The sequence below is a fragment of the Pongo abelii genome, chromosome 5 (genome assembly GCF_028885655.2).
Source record: "Pongo abelii isolate AG06213 chromosome 5, NHGRI_mPonAbe1-v2.0_pri, whole genome shotgun sequence".
In the NCBI taxonomy this organism is placed as follows: Eukaryota; Metazoa; Chordata; class Mammalia; order Primates; family Hominidae; genus Pongo; species Pongo abelii.
This window is the reverse complement of record NC_071990.2, coordinates 35,630,457-35,650,505: the sequence shown is the minus strand read 5'-3', so window position 1 is coordinate 35,650,505 and position 20,049 is coordinate 35,630,457. Positions and strand designations below refer to the sequence as shown.

Sequence of the window (20,049 nt, the reverse complement as noted above, 5' to 3'; positions counted from 1 at the left end):
GAAGGAAATACAGAAATTCATTGTTTTATTCTTTTAACTTTTCTCTAGTTTTAACCGTTAAGAGTAACTTTTAAATATTAAATATGTGTAGTATTACTCTTAAATCATTAAGTTATTTTTATTTGGTATTCATTTTGTGTTAATGCTCTCTTCCGGATTTTCTATTATCAGATGTCTATATCAGGTAGAGATCATTTTTACATGCTAATGAAATATGTACAATAATATATCACAATATATTTGTCCATAATAACAATAAACTATGCATTTATTTTATTTTTATTATTTTAATTTTTGAGATGGGGTCTTACTCTCTCACCAAGGCTGTCACCACCCAGAGTGGTGCTATCATAGCTCACTGCAGCCTCAAACTCCTGGGCTCCAGCGATCCTCCTGCCTCAGCCTCCTGAGTAACTGGAACTACAGGCACATGCCACCATGCTGGCTAATTTTTTTTATTTTTAATAGAGACAAAATCTTTCTCTGTTATCAGGCTGGTCTCAAACTCCTGAGCTCAAGCCATCCTCCTGCCTTGGCCTCTCAAAGTGCTAGGATTACAGGTGTGAGCCACTGTGCCCAACCAAACCACCAAACCATGCATTTAATGTTATATCTTTTTTCTCTTTTTCTTTTTTTTTTTTTTTTTTTTTTACAGAAACACCTCTGAAATTTTATCACAGAAAAAATAATTCCATTTATTATTATGATCACTCCTTATTTAAAAACTCATAAAGTGTTAGGAAAGATATAGAAAAACTTATGATTTTGGGAATTCCAGGGAATTTCTATTACTTGTTCCTCAATCCTGCAAGTTAATAACTGTTGGGAATTCGGAAGCACCAGCATCTTGATGGCCAGCCTTTGTTATGACCCCTGCTGCCACATGGCAACCTCCCACCTAGTAGCCCCAGCCAGAGAGCCCCACTCAAATAAAATATCATTTATGGGACTGTTTCAGGCACCATATACAAAAGCACTGACCTAGACCCCTATTGGGAGAGATAACAAAAGGAGTACAACACAGCCTGCCCTTGAAGAGGTAAGTATACAAACTGTGTGATGGAGGCCACATAAGAGGTGGCCACTGAGGAGGAAGAAATATTTCAACTTGGGAGCAGCAGGGATGATTCTGGAGTAGGTGTAATGGCCCTTCTTCTAGCTGGGCCAGAAAACTAGAAAAGGCACTCCCAGGGAAGGCCAAGGTGAGTCAGGCAAGGCAGCCGAGAACACAGGGCACATCTGGGAATGGCGAGCTGTCCGCTTTGGCTGGGGCACCCCACTCTCTGAAGGACAGATAAAGGGCCAGGACCTGGCTAGCCTTGAATTCCTAGTTACTAAGATGTATAGGCTTAATTCTGAGGCCCAGGGTTCTGCCCTCTGGTTCCAATGACTGTAAGAGTGGAGAGGGGCAAAGAAAGTCACCAGGGTCCTTCAGAAATGACAGTGAGAGAGGTTGAGGGTCTGAAATCTCATCTCTCACCCTTTCAAAATGATACAGTTCCTGTATTTTCCCAGACATAGCTCTTTGCACACTTTCTTGCTATTGCATTTTACTTCTTTATTTTGGGGAATGTGCTATTTATTTGCCTGCTTGATTTATAATTGGGGTATAACATACTCATGGTTAGAGTATGCAATCTGCATTAATCTTAAATATAATAAGCCCCATGAATTCCTACATTTATATACCACCATAAAACCATCACCTAGGCCGGGCACGGTGGCCCGCGCCTGTAATCCTAGCACTTTGGAAGGCCGAGGTGGGCAGATCACCTGGGGTCAGGAGTTCGAGATCAGCCTGGCCAACAAGGTGAAACCCCTGTCTCTACTAAAAATACAAAAATTAGCCGGGCACGGTGGCAGGCGCCTGTAGTCCCAGCTACTCGAGAGGCTGAGGCAGGAGAATCGCTTGAAGCCAGGAGGTGGAGGTTGCAGTGAGCCGAGATAGTGCTATTGCACTCCAGCCTGGGGCACAAGAGCAAGACTCCATCTCAAAAAAACAAACAAACAAAAAACAAACCAAAAAAACCCATCACCCAGGTCAAGACAGTAAACATTTCCAGCACCCTACAAGGTTCTTTGTGCCCCTGACCAGCTAATCCCCACGATAAGTAACTACTCCACTTTTTTTGAGACAGGGTCTTGCTCTGTTGTCCAGGCCAAGCTGGAATGCAGTGGTGGCCTGATCATGGCTCACTGTAGCCTCAGCCTCCTAGGCTCAAGCTATCTTCCCACCTCAGCCTCCCAAAGTACTGGGATTACAGGTGTGAGTCACTGTGGCCGGCTGTAACCACTCTTCTGACCTCTATCACCATCAGCTAGTTTTGCCCGCTGTTGTGTGTCCAGTTTCTCCTGGTTGGAGTCAGAGCCCACAGAGGGCAGGCACTGAGAGGTTCCTGCTGCCTTGTGGCCCTCTACAGTGCTGGGCACGCAGCAGGCATTTAGATGTCTGCTAAGTCAATGATTAGAACAGGTGTTGGAAGCTTGTCCATGGACACCGACCCTCTGCCACATGTTTGCACCTTCTGCCTGTGTTGCTCTCCTGCCTGAAATGCCCTCCTCCCCTCTTCCTTTGTCTCATTCCTACCTTCCCCTCTTTTTTTTGAGACAGAGTCTCACTCTGTCACCCAGGCTGGAGTGCAGTGGCGCGATCTCGGCTCACTGCAACCTCCGCATCCCAGGTTCAAGTGATCGTCCCACCTCAGCCTCCTGAGTAGTTGGGATTACACGTGTGTGCCACCACGCCCGGCTACTTTCTGTAACTTTAATAGACATGGGGTTTTGCTATGTTGCCCAGGCTGGTCTCAAACTCCTGACCTCAAGTGATCTGCACACCTCAGCCTCCCAAAGTGCTGGGTACAGGTGTGAGCCACTGCACCCAGCCCCCCCTCTTTTTGAAAAAAAGGTTTGGCTCAAGTTCCATCCCCTTCCGGGAAGCTCTCCTCTTCCCGCCCCCGCCGCACGTGCTGCCCACCACGCTCCTCTGCAGATGCTGCCTCGCATGTTCTCTCTGAGTGGATATGTGTGCACATCTACAGCCTGCTCCTCATCCTGTCTCAGTCTCTCAAAGGAAAGATCCTGTTTTAGTCTGCATTAAACGAGCCCCAACTCCTCTCACTTCCTCCTTGTTTGCAGAGTATCCTAAGCTGCAAAAAATTTCTTCTGGTCTGTCTTCCTCACAGGGCTAGAAGGATCACACTGGAAAACAGCTATGAAGAGGTTTTATAAGCCACAGTCCACCTAACATACATCATATCTACTACAAAAAAGCTTTAAAAAAAAAAAAAAAAAAAAGAATGGCCGGGTGTGGTGGCTCGCACCTGTCATCTCAGCACTTTGGGAGGCCGAGGTGGGCAGATCATTTGAGGTCAGGAGTTTGAAACCAGCCTGGCCAACATGGTGAAACCCCATCTCTACCCAAAATACAAAAATGAGCCGGGCGTGGTGGTGGGTGCCTGTAATCGCAGCTACTTGAGGGGCTGAGGCAGGAGAATCGCTTGAGCCTGAGAGGTGGAGGCTGCAGTGACCAGAGATCGTGCCATTCCACTCCAGCCTGGGAGACAGCACAAGACTCCATCTCAAAAAAAGAAAAAAAAAAAAAGAATGCAGTGTATCTGCATATGCTGATATGGAAAGATTCCCAAGATATACTTAATAAAAAAAAAAAACTAGGTGTCAGAGCAATTTAGTGTGCTCCCCACTGCCACGGTTAAGAGCAGGATGAGGATAAAAACACACACACGAGAGCGTGCACGGAAAAACCGTGGAAGGAACGATACCCAGGAAACCAATCACCTTCACTTTCACCCCTGGGGCTGGGGTGGGAGATCCTGAATCCAGTCAGTCACTTTCTGTCATACAACATTCTGATCTATGTGTTATTTTGTATTAATAAACATTTTAACATAAAAATAAACTAAAATGAGGGGCTGAACTTATACCACCACCACAGTGCTCCCCAGCTTCCTAGAGTTCATCCTGAGGGTAAACCATGGGCAGCCTGCTGAAACCTGGGCTCGGGCCCCAGAAGCCACGCAGATGCTGCATGGGGTCAGTCAGGAATTCAGCACAAGGCAAAGCAGAGAGAAGAAAACAGCCTGCAAGCTCACCGACAGCAACCCCTGGGGGCCTGGTAAAGAGTAACAACTGATGCAACTCCACCTTTTGCTTGGTAGCCAAAACCTGAGAGCTCAGAGCCTAGGGCCAAAGGGGGAATAAGGGGCCCAGGGCCCTCTGTGGGCCAACACTGCCCACCCTGTTGTGTGACCCAAACTGATCCAGGACTGGATCAATTTCCAGTTTATATATTTGTCAGGAGGTGGGGGAACCCCCACCTCCTGACAAATATATAAACCAAGGTTAGGAGATGCAATCTAAGGGAAAGGGCAGAAGGAACAAAGACCTCCAGGGTGCTGCTAGTCTTCGCAGCACTAAGGGTCCCACACAGCACAAGACAGGGCCTCCTGGGACCAGAAACCATCCTGTGCTGGAAATGGTAGGAGAAAGACTGCAGCAACCTTTCTGCAAGGCTAGGTCTGTCTCTGTCTCTCACATCTATAGAGCAGCCCATTCTGAAGCCTTGCTCTTCAACTTGAGGAGTTCATCTTCAGGGTTATCAACAAACTCCCACTGCCAGGCCAACAGTGAGGTAGATTCTATCACCATTTTCCTATTTTATGTCTGGGTGGAGTCTTGGCAGGAGTCTTGACCTTGAAGTTAGTCGCCTTGAAGTTATTCCGTCATCTCCAATATTCCCTAAGATCCAAAAAGCCAAGTACCAAATGAACCAAGTATTTGTTTGTTTGTTTGTTTTTAAGATGGGGTCTCACTCTGTCACCCAGGTTGGAATGCAGTGGCATGACCACAGCTCACTGCATCCTCGACCTCCTGGGCTCAAGCAATCCTTCCACCTCAGCCTCCCAGGTAGCTGGGACTAGAGGTGTGTACTGCCACACCTGGCTCACTAAAAAAAAAAAAAAAAAAATTGTAGAGGTGGGGTCTCACTATGCATCATGGTAAGAGAGCATGATGCAAAGAATGCAAAGGGCCTTGAAAACGACTAAGAACTACAAATACAAAGCATTAGAACCACCACCAGAGGAACACTGCTTTCTCCTCCCATTTTGAAACAGTTCTCTTGGAGGTCCTGGATGACCTCCTCTTGCCCCCCCATCTAAGAGGCCCTTGGCTGCTGCCCTGGTCCTGCTTCCATCTCACTGCTGCAATGATTCTGTCAACCATTTCCTCCTGAGGACAGGAGGGTAACTTGCCCAGGGTCACAGTCCAACCTCATAAAGATCGCCCTTCCCTCTGGGGGCTTTGCACTCTGCTGCTTGCTCTTCCCTCACCCGCCCTTGAAATGATGATCCTCCTTTCCTACCCCCAACGCCCTCCCCACCCCATTCTGTTCTTGGCTGGCTTCCCTGCTCAATCCATCTGCTGCACAATCCAACCACCGGCAATTTCCCACACCGTGACTGCATCCCACACCACTGTCTGGGGCCTCTCTCCTGCTGACTGTCTAAATACCACACAGAGGCCTCGCAGGGGCCTCATAATGTGTTCAAAACACAATCAATTATCTTCATGCCAGGCCACAGGAGTCCCTGGCAGGCAGCAAGTTCCCCATTTGTTTGCTGAGCTGATCACCATATGCTTCTTTCCCCTCCTGCCACCCCAACTGCTCCACCTCTAGTGCTTCCCACCCAAGTCAACGGGACACCATCCCTTGGGCACACAGGCTGAACTCCAGCACCAGTGGGTCCTCCCTCACCACTCACGTATCCATTCTCCCCTTTCCTTGACTGGCCAGGTTCAAGCCCTGCCCGCTCCTCACCTAGATCTGCCTCTCCACTCCTGTCAGTGACATTTCTAAGCCCAGCCATGATCTGTCATACCCTTGCCCACAAAATCCAACTCCTTAATGTGGCATCCAAGGCTTTCCACACTCTGATACGGGTGCAATCACTACCCAGTGGGCTAGTGGGCTAGCACTACCAGTAGCACTAATAATAATAATAATAATAACAATAATGATGATAATAACAACAACACATGCTGAATGCTTCCCATGTGTCTCTTCATTTCCATCACAGCCCTGTTGGGGAGGGTCCACAGGATCAAAATTTGACAGATGAAGAAACTGAGGATAGGACGGTAACTTGCCCAGGGTCACAGTACAACCTCATAAGGATTGCACTGTGCCAGAACAAACGATCTTTTAATCCTTTAGCCTTCTCTGACACTTTCAAACTCCTCAGGGGCTGGGATATGCCTGTTTAGAAAATCTCTGCAGCAGGCTTCCCATTGCCTCTCTAACTTCCCAAAGGAAACAGCAATAGATGTTCTTTGGATCAAAATGAAAGATAATGTGGGTCTCCCATTTTTGAGTTCCAAGAAGGAATTTTTGAGTTCCAAGAAGGAATATCAATGTCTAACTGTCAATACATTTTATAGTAAGTAGAAGTATTTTTACACATAATTAACACTATAGCATACCAAGACCTCTGGTTCAATTAATGTGGGTGAAACAATTATACCCATTTCACGGGACCTGGAGAATTTTACTGCTCCAAAATTTCATTTTATGGCAAGCACAGTATAGGGGATGGCAGGTGCCTGGTTAGAACATGCCTCCTGACAACGACCCCATTCCTGAAGTAAACTCTCCTGGCAGTGCCACGGCATGTCCAGGAACGAATGCTCTCCTGCCACAGGCCTCTAATTGCCTAATGGCCCTGGGACTTGGCTCTTCAAACACATGGCTCCCATCCCAGAGCTTCCCACTAGGCCAACTGTTTCTGTTTCCTAAGGTTCTAGGGGCTACTGCTGACGTCAGAATGGAGGGGCAAAAACAAACCCCAAAAACAACAATGGTGACAATGACAAAAAGGAGAGAGCAGAAGAGGAAACAAACCAAAGGCAAGAATGTCTGCATGACGAACTCTAGAATGCGCCCTTGGAGGGTATGTAAGATACCCACTTCGTGCCTTTCTCCACTCTTCCCCTCTTCCTCACCCATCCTCTGTACTGTACTTGTTTACTTATCTATGTCTTCCCTCTGGAATGGGGCACCTTGACTGTTCTTCATAACTAGTAGACTGTAGGTGCTAAATTAATGCTGAATGAGTGGCGGCAGACCTTGCTAATTGTTTACACAATATCCATTCTCCCCTTCTCTCTTGATGACAGAATCCCAATTCTACTTCAGGTAGCAATGTGCTCAGCTAAATGATGTCTCAGCCTCCCTTGCAACTAATGGAGGCAAGGAGGAGAAGCTGAAGCTATTTGGTGGGACTTGCAGGAAAGCTCCTTAAGATGGAGCATGTGTTCTTTTTGCCTTTCCTCTCTTCTTCCCACTTTCTTCCTAGAACCTGACATGATGGTTGGGGCTCCCGCAGCCATCTTAGACCATGATACAACCTTGGGGTTGGACGCCCTGCACTCAGGATGGCAGAGCAGAGAGACCAGCCCTAGGCTGTCCCCCTAGATTTCTTTTCACAATAGAAAAAATTTCTACTGGTTTAAGCCACTGCTATTTCTGTTCTAGCTGCCAAATAGAATTCCTAACTGACTCATGAGTAAACCAATTAAATTTAGTTTTCTTAAATTACTCATCGCTGACCTACAGTTTACAAGGCCAATCACCACCTCTAACCTCTGGTCTTTGTAACGTAACGATAATTTGTCATTATGTTACAAATAATATTGTTCACTGGAGGTCAGGAGGAGGGAAGGACAGAAGCACTAGAAGGAAGAGGTAGTTCAAGGAGGAGGAGGAGACACTGAAAAGCCAGTGGCCACTGGCTTGTTTTAAGTCTCTGAAAAGAAGATGAGGGACAGAGGCAGGAGGAGAGCAGGAAAATGAGGTGCACGGAAGAGAGGAGATGAGGGGAGAATGCAGAGAGTAACAGATGCAAAAGGCAGGAGCAAAGGAAAGGGGAGCCTGACAGGCAAGGTAGAGACCCTGGAGAGATGGAGTGGTGGAGAGAGGAGAAAGAGAAGTATGCTGCAGCAGCAATTGCTGCTATGATTTAGAGAACAGGTGCTGCAGGCTCGGCATCAGGCTGGGCATCAGCACCAAGCACTTTGTATGTATGTGTGCTCCCTGATCCTCTTGCTCCTGCACTAAGTGTTACCACGCCTGTTTTACAAATGAGGTAACTGGTTGGGTGCAGTGGCTCACTCCTGTAATCCTAGCACTTTGGGAGGCCAGGGCAGGAGGATCACTTGAGCCCAGGAGTTCGAGATCAACCCGGGCAACATAACAAGACCCCCAATCTCTACGAAAAAATTAAAAAATTAGCCGGGTGTGGTGCATGTGCCTGTAGTTCCAGCTACTCGGGAGGCTGAGCAGGGAGGACTGCTTGAGCCCAAAAGGTCAAGGCTGCAGTGAGCCAAGATTGTGCTACTGCACTCCAGCTTGGGTGACAAAGTAAGATCTTGTCTCAAAAAAAAAAAACAAAAAAACAAAAAAAACATGAGGTTAATTGGCTCTGAGATATGAATTAACTTTCCCTTAGTCACAGAAAGTGGTAGAGGCAGGCTTTGTTGAAGTCTCCTTAGAAGGGAGGTGAGACATCATTCTTCAGTCTTTTTCTATCTCACTGTGAGATGTGGAACCACGGCAACCATTTTGGACCATGAGGACAGCAGCCACACCCTAAGAATGGCAGGGCATGGAACTGGAAGGAGCCTGGGTTGCTCATGACCTAATGGAGCTTCCACAACTGTCTGAGACTATAGACTACCTAACTCAGTCAGAATCCCTATCCATGAATCCATCAATCCATACCTAAATGCTTCGATCATAATTTGCTAAATTTTCCTCTAATCTTCAGTAATAGATTCCAAGTCACACTCCCAGACATTCTGATTCAGCAATCACTTTGAGATACACTCTCCTAGAAAAATGGAAAATCAGATTCACTGAATAGGTAAGGAAACTATCTGAGAGTCACAGGACAAACCTTGATACCTCAAAAGCAGCAACTGCTGATGCCGTGCCCCTAGAAGACCTTGGAGATTAGCAGATGACACTGCAAAGTTAACCTATCATAATTTGGAGAAATGGAAGAAAGGAAAAGTTCATAAAGACCAAGAGAGAGCACATTTGGGGCTATTCCTCAGAAACAGATAAAAGGTAGTCCTAGTTAATTCAGACCAGTCTGTAACAGTGCCAGCAAGTCATCTGAGAAAAAACAAACCAATAGTCCAAGCCTCAGAAAGAGAACAGCTCCTTTTGGGCAAAAGCACCAAGTTGTCAAAGGGACACACTTGCATACAGTGGCATCAGACAGCATTACTGTTGGGCACCATTGGTTGCAGCTTTCTGTGTGCTAGGAATTCTCTCCAACTAGACTGCAAGCTCTCCTCTCTAAGAAGAGGGACTTGTGGCATTACTATTTCAGTATCTTCAGCAATAGCACCCAGCACAGTACTGAACACATAGTTGCTTAATATATGACCACAGACTGAGAGCTGTCAAGAAAGAACTAATGGGATTCACATGGGTTGGGCAAAGATGCCTACTGCAAGCCAGGCGCAGTGGCTCACGCCTGTAATCCCAGCACTTTGGGAGGCTAAGGTGGGCAGATCACAAGGTCAGGAGTTCGAGACTAGCCTGGGCAACACGGTGAAACCCCATCTCTACTAAAAATACAAAAATTAGCCGAGCGTGGTGGCAGACGCCTGTAATCCCAGCTACTTGGGAGGCTGAGGCAGGAGAATCACTTGAACCCAGGAGGCGTAGGTTGCAGTGAGCAGAGATTGAGCCATTGCACTCCAGCCTGGGCAACAAGAGTGAGACTCTGTCTGAAAAAAGAAAAAAAAAAAAAAAAAAAAGAAAAGACGCCTACTCCAAGCCCTAACCCTGTGCCCACCTCTGAATTCAAGCTGATTCCTGAAATTCCAGCCAAGGGAATTGAGAGTTGGTGCTGTCATTGTTCATCACTCTCATGAGCCTGTTATCTGATGGATAATCTGGGGATCTTTAAAGGTTCAATTGCCTTCTCTTCTGAGAATATTCCTATGACAGAGTCCCAAGAGTCCAGAGAATTCAGGCAAAGCTGAGGAGGATGACACAGGCCATTAAGCTCTGCCCCAGACCTATCTCATCTGCCCTTTTTAGTTGTTAAGTCTCAGTGGGGTAGAAATCTTAACGAGGTCGGAAGTGACGGGTGACGCAGCTCTAAATGCCAGGTACTGAATTTTCACATCCTGGTCTCCTCGGAGGCCCCAGGCATACAGAGTCATCTACTCCTAAAGCAACTGCGCCTTTCAGAAGTGCAGCCTTATTCTAAAATTAAAGATTCTCAGGGCCCACTAGGATTATAATTAGTTTGTATTCCTCCACCTCGCACTCAGAGACACTGAGTTTGGGAAGGGAATGTGGGGCATGCATTCTTAAGGCTGGAAACCACTTTAATTTGCAAGATTTACTGGCTTTTTCTGGCCGCTGGCTTGTTTTAAGTCTCTGGCATCCTCAGCTAGACTAAGAATTGTTACCTTGTGTCCCAGCCATACTGATTCACATTTCCATCAACTTGGCACAAAATGTGCCAAAGAAACAAGCTTTCCTGCTGTCACTCCCTGCCTCTGTGTTCCATACCACTCCCAGCACTTGCCTCTACTCAGCCAGAGAAATTCAATGCAATTAAACTACCAACACTGAATGCCCACCAAATGACAGGTAGAATGTGAGGAGTTTCAAGTACCAAGAAAAACAAGACCCTGCTCTCAAGGGGGTCAGAGTCGGCTGAAAAAAGGAGATATGTGGTCAGGCGCAGTAGCTGACGCCTATAATCCCAGCATTTTGGGAGGCCGAGGCAGGTGGATCACAGAGTCAAGAGATGGAGACCATCCTGGCCAACAGGGTGAAACCCCGTCTCTACTAAAAATACAAAAATTAGCTGGGCATGGTGGTGCACGCCTGTAGTCCCAGCTACATGGGAGGCTGAGGCAGGAGAATGGCCTGAACCTGGGAGGCAGAGGTTGCTGTGAGCCAAGATCGCACCACAGCACTCCAGCCTGGTGAGAGAGCAACACTCGGTCTCAAAAAAAAAAAAAAAAAAAAGATATGTAAACAAGCAGCGACCTACAGAGTGATAATTACTACAGACAGAGACCCCAAGCTCTGAAGGAGTAAAGGCTGCTCTCCTGGGAGGGATCAAGGAGAGGAGGGGAGACAGGCAATTCCAGGGAAGGAATAAGCAGTGCAATTGCGCAGAGGCCTGGCAGCCTCAACTGCTGGAGGCAGCAACCACGGAGGGAGCCAACAGGGATCAGGGTTACTGCATGCTGGACGCTACCATTTTAGATGAGAAAGCTGAGTTACGGAAGGGATAAGTAACTTGTCCAAAATCATATGTTATGAAAAGACAGGTTCCAAGCCAAACAGTTGGACCCTAAAACCTGTGCTTTTAAACATTACAGTACATGGTATGCAAATAGTTCAATTTGCTGAAGTGTAAAATTTAAGAGCTAAGTTTATGCAGGAGAGGTAGAATGGGCTGGATCATGAAAAGCTCCATATGACACGCTAAGCATTTGAACAAACTTTCAGTAGGATACGGGACTAAATTAACGTGAAAGAGCTTCCCCCTTCCACCACTATCACAGAGAAAATACCAGATAAAATAAAACAAATGACGTCCGTAGACACGCAGCCAAATTGGAAAGAGAAATGCCCTATGTGTGAGAAGAACTGAAACATAAACAGTGAGTGGAACTGACACCACAATGGCCTGTGGACTTTCGCACCCACATATGAAGCGGTTTAAAGCCTGCCTGTGGCTTTGAGCCCCAGTATCAAGAAGAGAGCCTCAAAGGGCTGCCCAGTAAAGGAAAGCAACAAGAAGCTGAACACTTCTCCAAGGCTCTGTGGGTCAGGTATGGGTGGGAGGTCACCCTTTCTTTTTTTTTTTTTTTTTTTGAGACGGAGTCTCACTCTGCTGCCCGGGCTGCAGTGCAGTGGCGTGATCTCAGCTCACTGCAAGCTCCGCCTCCCGGGTTCATGCCATTCTCCTGCCTCAGCCTCCCCAGCAGCTGGGACTACAGGCACCCGCCACCTAACCCGGTTAATTTTTTGTATTTTTAGTAGAGACGGGGTTTCACCACGTTAGCCAGGATGGTCTCAATCTCCTGACCTCGTGATCCCCCTGCCTCGGCCTCCCAAAGTGCTGGGATTACAGGTGTGAGCCACCGTGCCCGGCAGGAGGTCACCCTTTCTTAAGCCACCAAGCTAGTCCTGCCCATGGATATAAAACTGAACTTACACTGCTAGGGTGGTGAAGGGGTGCCGCACTAAGCGGTGAACATAAAAACTGAGCCAGGACCACTGAAACACTCATGGCCCTGCCAGAGGCAAACAAGCTGCTCTGAGGTATACTTTCATAATTCAGGACCCAAGTCTCAGCCAGAAAAGGGAATCCCTCCTGGAGATGAACTCACACCCAAAGTTACAAACCACATAAGGAAATAAACCACCAAGAGGGGCGAGCATCAGACACAAAAAGAGAAGTAGCATACCAAGAATCAGAAATAAGACAGTCTCAAAGAAACTACACAAGAAAACTTAGATGATTAAACAGATAAAGGAGCACAGAAAGAACAAATATAGAGACTTTGGTGGTAGAATGGTCAACAATATATCTAAGAGGCATTCCAGAGGCCACTGTAGAGAAAATGAGAGAGCCAAAGAGGCAATGGCTGAAATTTTCCAGAATTTAAGAAAAAATTAAATGTAAGAGATTAACATTAGGGGAAGCTGGGTGAAGGAATACAGAAACTCTCTGTAAAGCTAAGTTTATTTACAATCATTCTAAAGTAAAAAGGCTTTTTCTTTCTTTTGTTTTTTCTTTTATAAATGAGTCCTCAGAAGCAGCACACCAAATCCTGAGCAAGAAAATGGAGAACAAATCCACACTTAATTTCAAATGATTCCAAACAAAAGCATATATACATATACAGAGAAATATATTAATTGAATAAGATTAAAGAGAATACTGATGTTCATTGTACTATTTCCTCTAATTTTAACATTTTTCTAAGTAAAAGGATAGGAAAAAAGATGAGAAAATGTTGGAGTAAGAACAGAAATAAAGGCCAGGTAAGGTGGCTCACACCTGTAATCCCAGCACTTTCGGAGGCCAAGGTGGGAAGAGGGCTTGAGTGAGGAGTTCAAGACCAGCCTGGGCAACACAGTAACATCCCATCTCTAGAAAACATTTTTTTTTTTTAATTACCTAAGCATGGTGGTGTGCACCTATAATCTCAGCTACTTAGGAGGCTGAGGTGGGAGGATTGCTTGAGCCCAGGAGGTCAAAGCTACAGTGAGCTGTGATCACACCACTGCACTTCAGCCTAGGCAAAAGAGCTAGACCCTGTCTCAAAAAAGAAAACAACAACAGAAGTAAAATGTATAGAAATAAAGAAAATTCTGGGCCAGGAGCGGTGGCTCATGCCTGTAATCCCAGCACTTTGGGAGGCCGAGGTGGGTGGATCACCTGAGGTCAGGAGTTCAAGACCAGCCTGGCCAACATGGCGAAACCCTGTCTCTACTAAAAATACAAATTAGCCGCGTGTGGTGGCACATGCCTGTAGTCCCAGCTACTTGGGAGGCTGAGGCAGGAGAATCGCTTGAACCTGGGAGGCAGAAGTTGCGGTGAGCTGAGATCATGCCACTGCACTCCAGCCTGGGTGACAGAGCAAGACTCCATCTCCAAAAAAAAAAAAAAAAAGAAAACTCGGAAGGAGAAAAATAGGCAAAAATGGAAATACATGGGAAGTACTAAAAAATATAATACAGTAATACATTAAGTTAAATCTCAAAAATGTACATAAATTACTTAAGACAGATTGTTAGATTTGATTTAAATCTAGCCACATTCTGTTTATGAAAGAAACTCCTAAACATCATGACACAGAAAGGCTGAAGAGATGAGGCAGTAGCAACCACAGGCAGCACTAGTACCATCAGACCTCACGGCAAAAAACAGGAGTGACATTAGGGAGGAAGGACAAACAAGACTTGGTGGCTGATTAAAAGAGGCTGGGGAGAAGAGAGAAATAGAGGGCAACTGTCAGGTGACCAGGGGAATGTGGATGATTCCATTAAGGTGGGGATTGTGGGAAGAAGAGCAAGTCTGGCAGGAAAATGTAAGAATCATTGGGGGAGTGTTGAGTTTTAGGAGCTCTGGAGACCCCTCAGTGAAGATGCCCCGTACACAGTCACAGAAGATTCTTACTACCACTATTAAAAATGTACATATTTTTCCTTTTTTTTTTTTGAGACAGAGTCTCACTCTGTCGCCCAGGCTGGAGTGCAGTGGCGCGATCTCGGCTCACTGCAAGCTCTGTGTCCCGGGTTCACGCCATTCTCCTGCCTCAGCCTCCCGAGTAGCTGGGACTACAGGTGCCTGCCACCAAACCACGCTGATTTTTTATATTTTTTAGTAGAGACGGGGTTTCACCCTTGTTAGCCAGGATGGTCTCGATCTCCTGACCTTGTGATCCACCCGCCTCGGCCTCCCAAAGTGCTGGGATTACAGGCATCAGCCACCGCGCCTGGCCCATATTTTTTACTTCTAAAACAAAACAAAAATCCAAAAAGCAATCGCCCACTAAACCCCCCACCCGAGAACTAACCATGACCTTAGCAATAAACACATGTTTCCCATCTATGCCTGGTCCATCTAAGTTCTGCTCCTGCTGGGTGATGTGAAAAGTGGTGCCAGGCTCCAAGGTTTCTGGAGCCAGTTCAGGTCCCATGTAGAGTGGAAAAGCTCTTTGGAGGTAGGAAACCCTGTGTCTGTGCAGCCATAGGAGAAACAGATTCACTAGCAGCAGAAGTCAGGAGCCAGAGGTTCACTACTGCCAGGTGGACCACTTTCACTGGCTGAATCCCAAGGTTCAATTCAAGTAATCAGTGACCCAGTGCCCAATCTTGACCTCAAGAAACATACAGTAGGCCAGGCGTGGTGGCTCACACTGCAATCCCAGTACTTTGGTAGGCTGAGACAGGTGGACTGCTTGAGCCCAGAAGTTCAAGACCAGCCTGAGCAACATGGTGAAATCCCATCTCTACAAAAAATACAAAAAAAAATAGCCAGGTGTGGTGGCACATGCCAGCAGTCCCAGCATCTTGGGAAGCTGAGGTGTGAGGATTGCTTGAGTCGGGGAGGTCAGGGCTGCTGTGAGCTGAGATTGCACCACTGCACTCCAGCCTGGGTGACACAAGGAGACTTTGTCTCAGAAAAAAAAAAAAAGAAAGAAACAAAGAAAGAAATGTACCGTAGAGTGAAGAACTGTCATAATATAAGACAGACTATGGCAAACCCCACAAGAGAAGTACGAACAGCTATGGAGTTCAAAGAACAGAAAGCTCCTCTGTGCAGTTTAGGGGTACAATCATGTCACAGAGGAGGCAACATTGGAAATGTTTTTTTCTCCATGTCCCCTTGTTACATAATTACAGGGGTACATTGATCCATGCAGCTGCATGTCCAGTGGCTTGCGGCATCAAGGCACTTACCACTCTCCACAGCAGAAGCTGGTCTCTATAATAGCGATACCTAATAATTATTGTTTACAGAGAGTCAGGCATGTGTTCAATGTTTTATGGGCATTCTTTCATTTAATCATCTCGATTACTCTATAAGATATTGCTATGGTTTGAATGTTGTGAACCCTCCAAAATTCATGTTGAAACTTAATCCCCAATACAACGGTATTAAGAGGTGTGGCCTTTGGAGGTGTTTAGGTCATGAAGGCTCTGCCCTCAGGAATGGATTAGTGCTCTTATAAAAGGGCTCCAGGGAACTAGCTGGGCCACTTTCACCCTTCTGCCATGTAAGGACACAGCATTCATCCCCTCTGGAGGACACAGCAACAAAGTGCCATCTTGGAAGTGGACAGCAGCCTTCACCAGACACCAAGTCTGCCAATGCCTTGATCTTGAACTTCCCAGCCTCCAGAACTGTGAGAAATCAGTTTCTTGTGTTTATAAATTACCCATCTCAGGAATTTTGTTATAGCAGCACAGACTAAGACAGGTATGAACCATTGTTATTCCCAATTTACAGATGAGAAAACTGAGGCCCAGAGAGGCAAAGAAAAGCTTCCCAAGGTCACTGAGATAGGGTCATAGAGCCTGAATCTGAACGCAGGTCTAACTCCAGAGCACATGCTCTTACCCACTTTGTCATCTATCTCATATAGGCATTATAATTCTACATGCCCTCCTAGACCTGTAGCTCTGTAATCCATTGTCTTAGCCCCCACCATGCCCAGCCCCAGGACAAACTGTGGAGAGACAAAGACAACTGTGGCAGAATGACATACAAGTAGGCTGGATTTAAGTCAGAGCTCTTACACTCACCCAAGCTTGGGATCCTCCAAGTATAGGTTGAGCGATTTGGCTAGCCACAGAATCTCTCTGGTTATAAAGCTCAGAGTGGGCTGCACGTGGTGGCTCACACCTGTAATCCCAGCACTTTGGGAGGCCAAGGTGGGCAGATCACCTGAGGTCAGGAGTTCAAGACTAATTGGGCCAACATGGTGAAACCCCGCCTCTACTAAAAAATACAAAAATTAGCCGGGCATGGTGGCGGGAGCCTGTAAACCCAGCTACTCGGGAGGCTGAAGCAGGAGAATGGCTTGAACCTGGGAGGTGGAGGTTGCAGTGAACCGAGATCGTGCCACTGCACTCAGCCTAGGCAACAGAGCGAGACTCCGTCTCAAAAAATAAAAATAAATAAAAATAAAGCTCAGAGTGTCAGGCACAGTGCTAGACACTATGCAATCTAATTCTCACAACAATCCATTAGCCCCATTTTCCAGAAGAGGAAACTGAAGCCCAGAAAGGTTACAATCTGTCAAAGGCCCTCGGCTAATAAATGACAGAACCAGGATTCAAACCCAGACCCATCTTAGAAACCACACTTGTAGCTGCTGTGCACACAACCTAGCAAGTCTGACCTAGGAGTTAGTGGAGAGGGCAGGCAGTGAACTTTGCCTTTGGACTTGGGGAGCTCAAACAGAGTAATAAATATGTAATCACTGTGTGGACTAGAAGTACAGTCACTATTTCAAGCCAGAGACCAACAAGGCCAGGCCCAGAGAGGAGGCCAATGAGCACAGGTTCATGTACGTCTGCAGCATAGGAAAGAATTTCCGCAATGAGTTTTTTTCCAAACAAGGTGGTCATGTTCACAGGTTCTAGGGGTTAGGACTTGGACATATCTTTCGGAGGGGCAACCATCCAACTCACTACATGCAGTAAAATCAGTGGGAAGAAACACTCAAAAGAACGGGAGGAATGACCTGGGCATGGCAGAGGAATGAGGTTTAAAGCTGTCAGTAAGGCTCCCGGAAACTGAGAGAATGACGGATTATTAACAGAAACGGGATATGCAAAGAGCAGAGACAAAGATGGGCTGCACCCTCCAGCAGGCAGGTGGACACGGGGACCTGGTTTTCAGGAGAAAAGAACTTTAGTATTCGGTAGCTATAAGAGCAGATGGTCACAGCCATAGGAAGGGACACGCGCGTAGAGGGAGCGGAGAGAGGGCAGAAGCCTGAAGAATGTTCACACTCAGGTAGTGGAAAGAGGAAGAGGAACCAGGGCAGCAAAGGCGCAGTCAGAGAAGGGAAACGGAGACCATGGGAGAACAGACATTTACCCTCCTAGGGGGCAGGGTCCAGTCTCTTTCTCCTGCATCATTCCAGAGTCTAACAAGATACTAGGCATAGAGTAGGCACTTGGCAACTGCTGAAGTAATAATAAAGAGCAATTATGTGAGAGAGACCAACATGTGAGTGATTTCTAAGATGCAAAGAAAAGTAGGTAAAGGCATCTGTAATGCTTGAGAGCTTGGCAAAGTTACATGAGGCAGCATCTTCTGAGAGGGTGTGGGGTGAGTAGGGGAAGGCCTGGAGGAAACCCCAAGGGAAATGTGATGGGAAAACCATGAGAAGAAGAAAAGAATGAGCAGCCAGCTGCTGGAGAAGGTGAATTCTGGGGCCTTAACTGCCCCACCATGGGGCTCGTGTGAGCTCCCTGCTACACACAAGAGCTGCCTTGCCATCCAGCCACTCTTTTTTTTCCAATCCCAACCATCCATTCCACATATTTATCTAAAAAACAGTCACCACAACTCATCTTGGGGAGAGGAACTGCTGTGAAACCCATGAGCGAGAGGCTGCTGCTGTGACCTGGGAAGACCTGCCCCGCATCCCTGGCAAGTTCTCTGGGGTGACTCTTCATCATGGGCGGGTAGCAGGCTTTTCCAGACAGGAAGTGTGTGGAGAGGAGCAGGGACTGTGGCCAGTAGGTGACTCATGAAGCGTTTACCAGCCATGTGGGTGCCCACCACCCTCAGAGTGGGGCAGACTGGGCCGGTTGCATCAGACTTCCTGGAAGCATTTCTTCATTTCTATTTTTGAAGACACCGAACTTCCAGAGTGACATCTCTCCTGACGACTTCAAAAGGCACTCCAATCAGCAGCCATAACCAGTATCTTCTTACACATACTTTACCCACCCAGCTCTACTTACTCCCCAACATGCCTGCACACAACAGAGGAAGTGGCCAGACAACATGATGCAGCCTTTCTAAGGGCAACAGGAAACGATACAATACCACGGAGCCACAATGAGGACCCAGGCGGCTAGAGCTCCCATACACCACCATCTTTCCCAACAGCCAGACCCTTCCTGGCCCACAGACAGGGATAAGCATCAATTCCCAAACTAACTGGTTGACAGGTCAGAGAATATCGTCATTCAAAAGATCACAGGACCTCCTGTACAAATTAACCCAGATTCAAAGGAACAGGGAGTCAGGTACTCTCATACTGCAGTGAGAGGGTAAATTAGTACAACTTTCTAGAATTTGGCAATATGGCAACATTTATTAATATCCTTACATTTTGATTCATTCAAAATTTGCACATATACACACACACACATACTTTAAAAACTGAATACCTACCAAGTGCCAGGAACTATGCCAAGTAGTAGGGGAGACAGAGAGAGTGACTGTTGTCAAAGAGCTTTTGTTCTAGTCACAGATTCGGACAATTAACCAATAAATCAACAAAATAATTTCTGAGTGCAGAGAGCACTGGCTATAAGAGCAAAAGATGAGAAATAATCTAAATGTCTGTCGGCAGGACTGATTAAATAAGATTAGATATTCTCATAAGAAAGAATACTGCTCTGCTATTAAAAGTGCATTCTTGAAAACTATATTCAAATTGCTAGGATATAAATGTTTAAAGCAGGTTTCAAAACAGTACCATGATTATGTCCAGTGACAGAAGCCAATCACAAAAGATCACATATTGTATGATCCCATTTATATGAAATGTCCAGAACAGGTAAATCTGTAGGTAGAGAAAGCAGATGAGTGGTAGTCTTGGGCTGGAGTGAGAGCGGGATGGGGCATCGAGGCGGGAATGCATGCTAATGGATTATAAGATGTCTTTTTGGGACTAAGAAAATGTTCTAAAACTAGATTGTGGTGATGGTTGTACAACTCTGTAAATACTAAAAACCATCAAATTGCACACTGTCAACAGGTGGACTTTATGACTTACATCTCAACAAAATGCTAAAAAGTCACATTCAATATGACTTCAATACGGTTTTCAAAAAGAGGGGGTGTGAAGGGTCATGAGGGGAAGGATGAACAGCCATTCAAAACATTAACCATGGAAATTCTCTGAAAAGGAAAGTTCTAGGTAATTTTATGGTCTTCCTTGTATTTATCTTTATTTTCCAAATATTCTAAAATACAGAAGTTTATTTAACTGGCAAACCAAATTATCCAGGGTTTTAAAATCTACTTTTCCAAGTGTACCTTAAGTATGTCCAAGGCACAAGACTAGAAAGGTCTAACTGCTGTGCTAACTTACGTATCTCTAGAGTTGTCATATTCTTCACATCAAAGATACCAACCAGATAGCCAAGCAAAGGAATTTCATATTTCAAATAAATCAGACCAAGTAGCTCCTGGTTAGGGAGTGTCTGCTGACTGCTGGAAGAGC

The 20,049-nt window shown here is 46.2% G+C and overlaps 1 protein-coding gene across 6 annotated transcripts in view; it reads right to left on the bottom strand.

Annotated features, from left to right (window-relative positions):
- Positions 1-20,049, bottom strand: part of PPARD (peroxisome proliferator activated receptor delta) — an 82,940-nt gene that overhangs the window by 36,582 nt on the left and 26,309 nt on the right. The window lies entirely within an intron of this gene.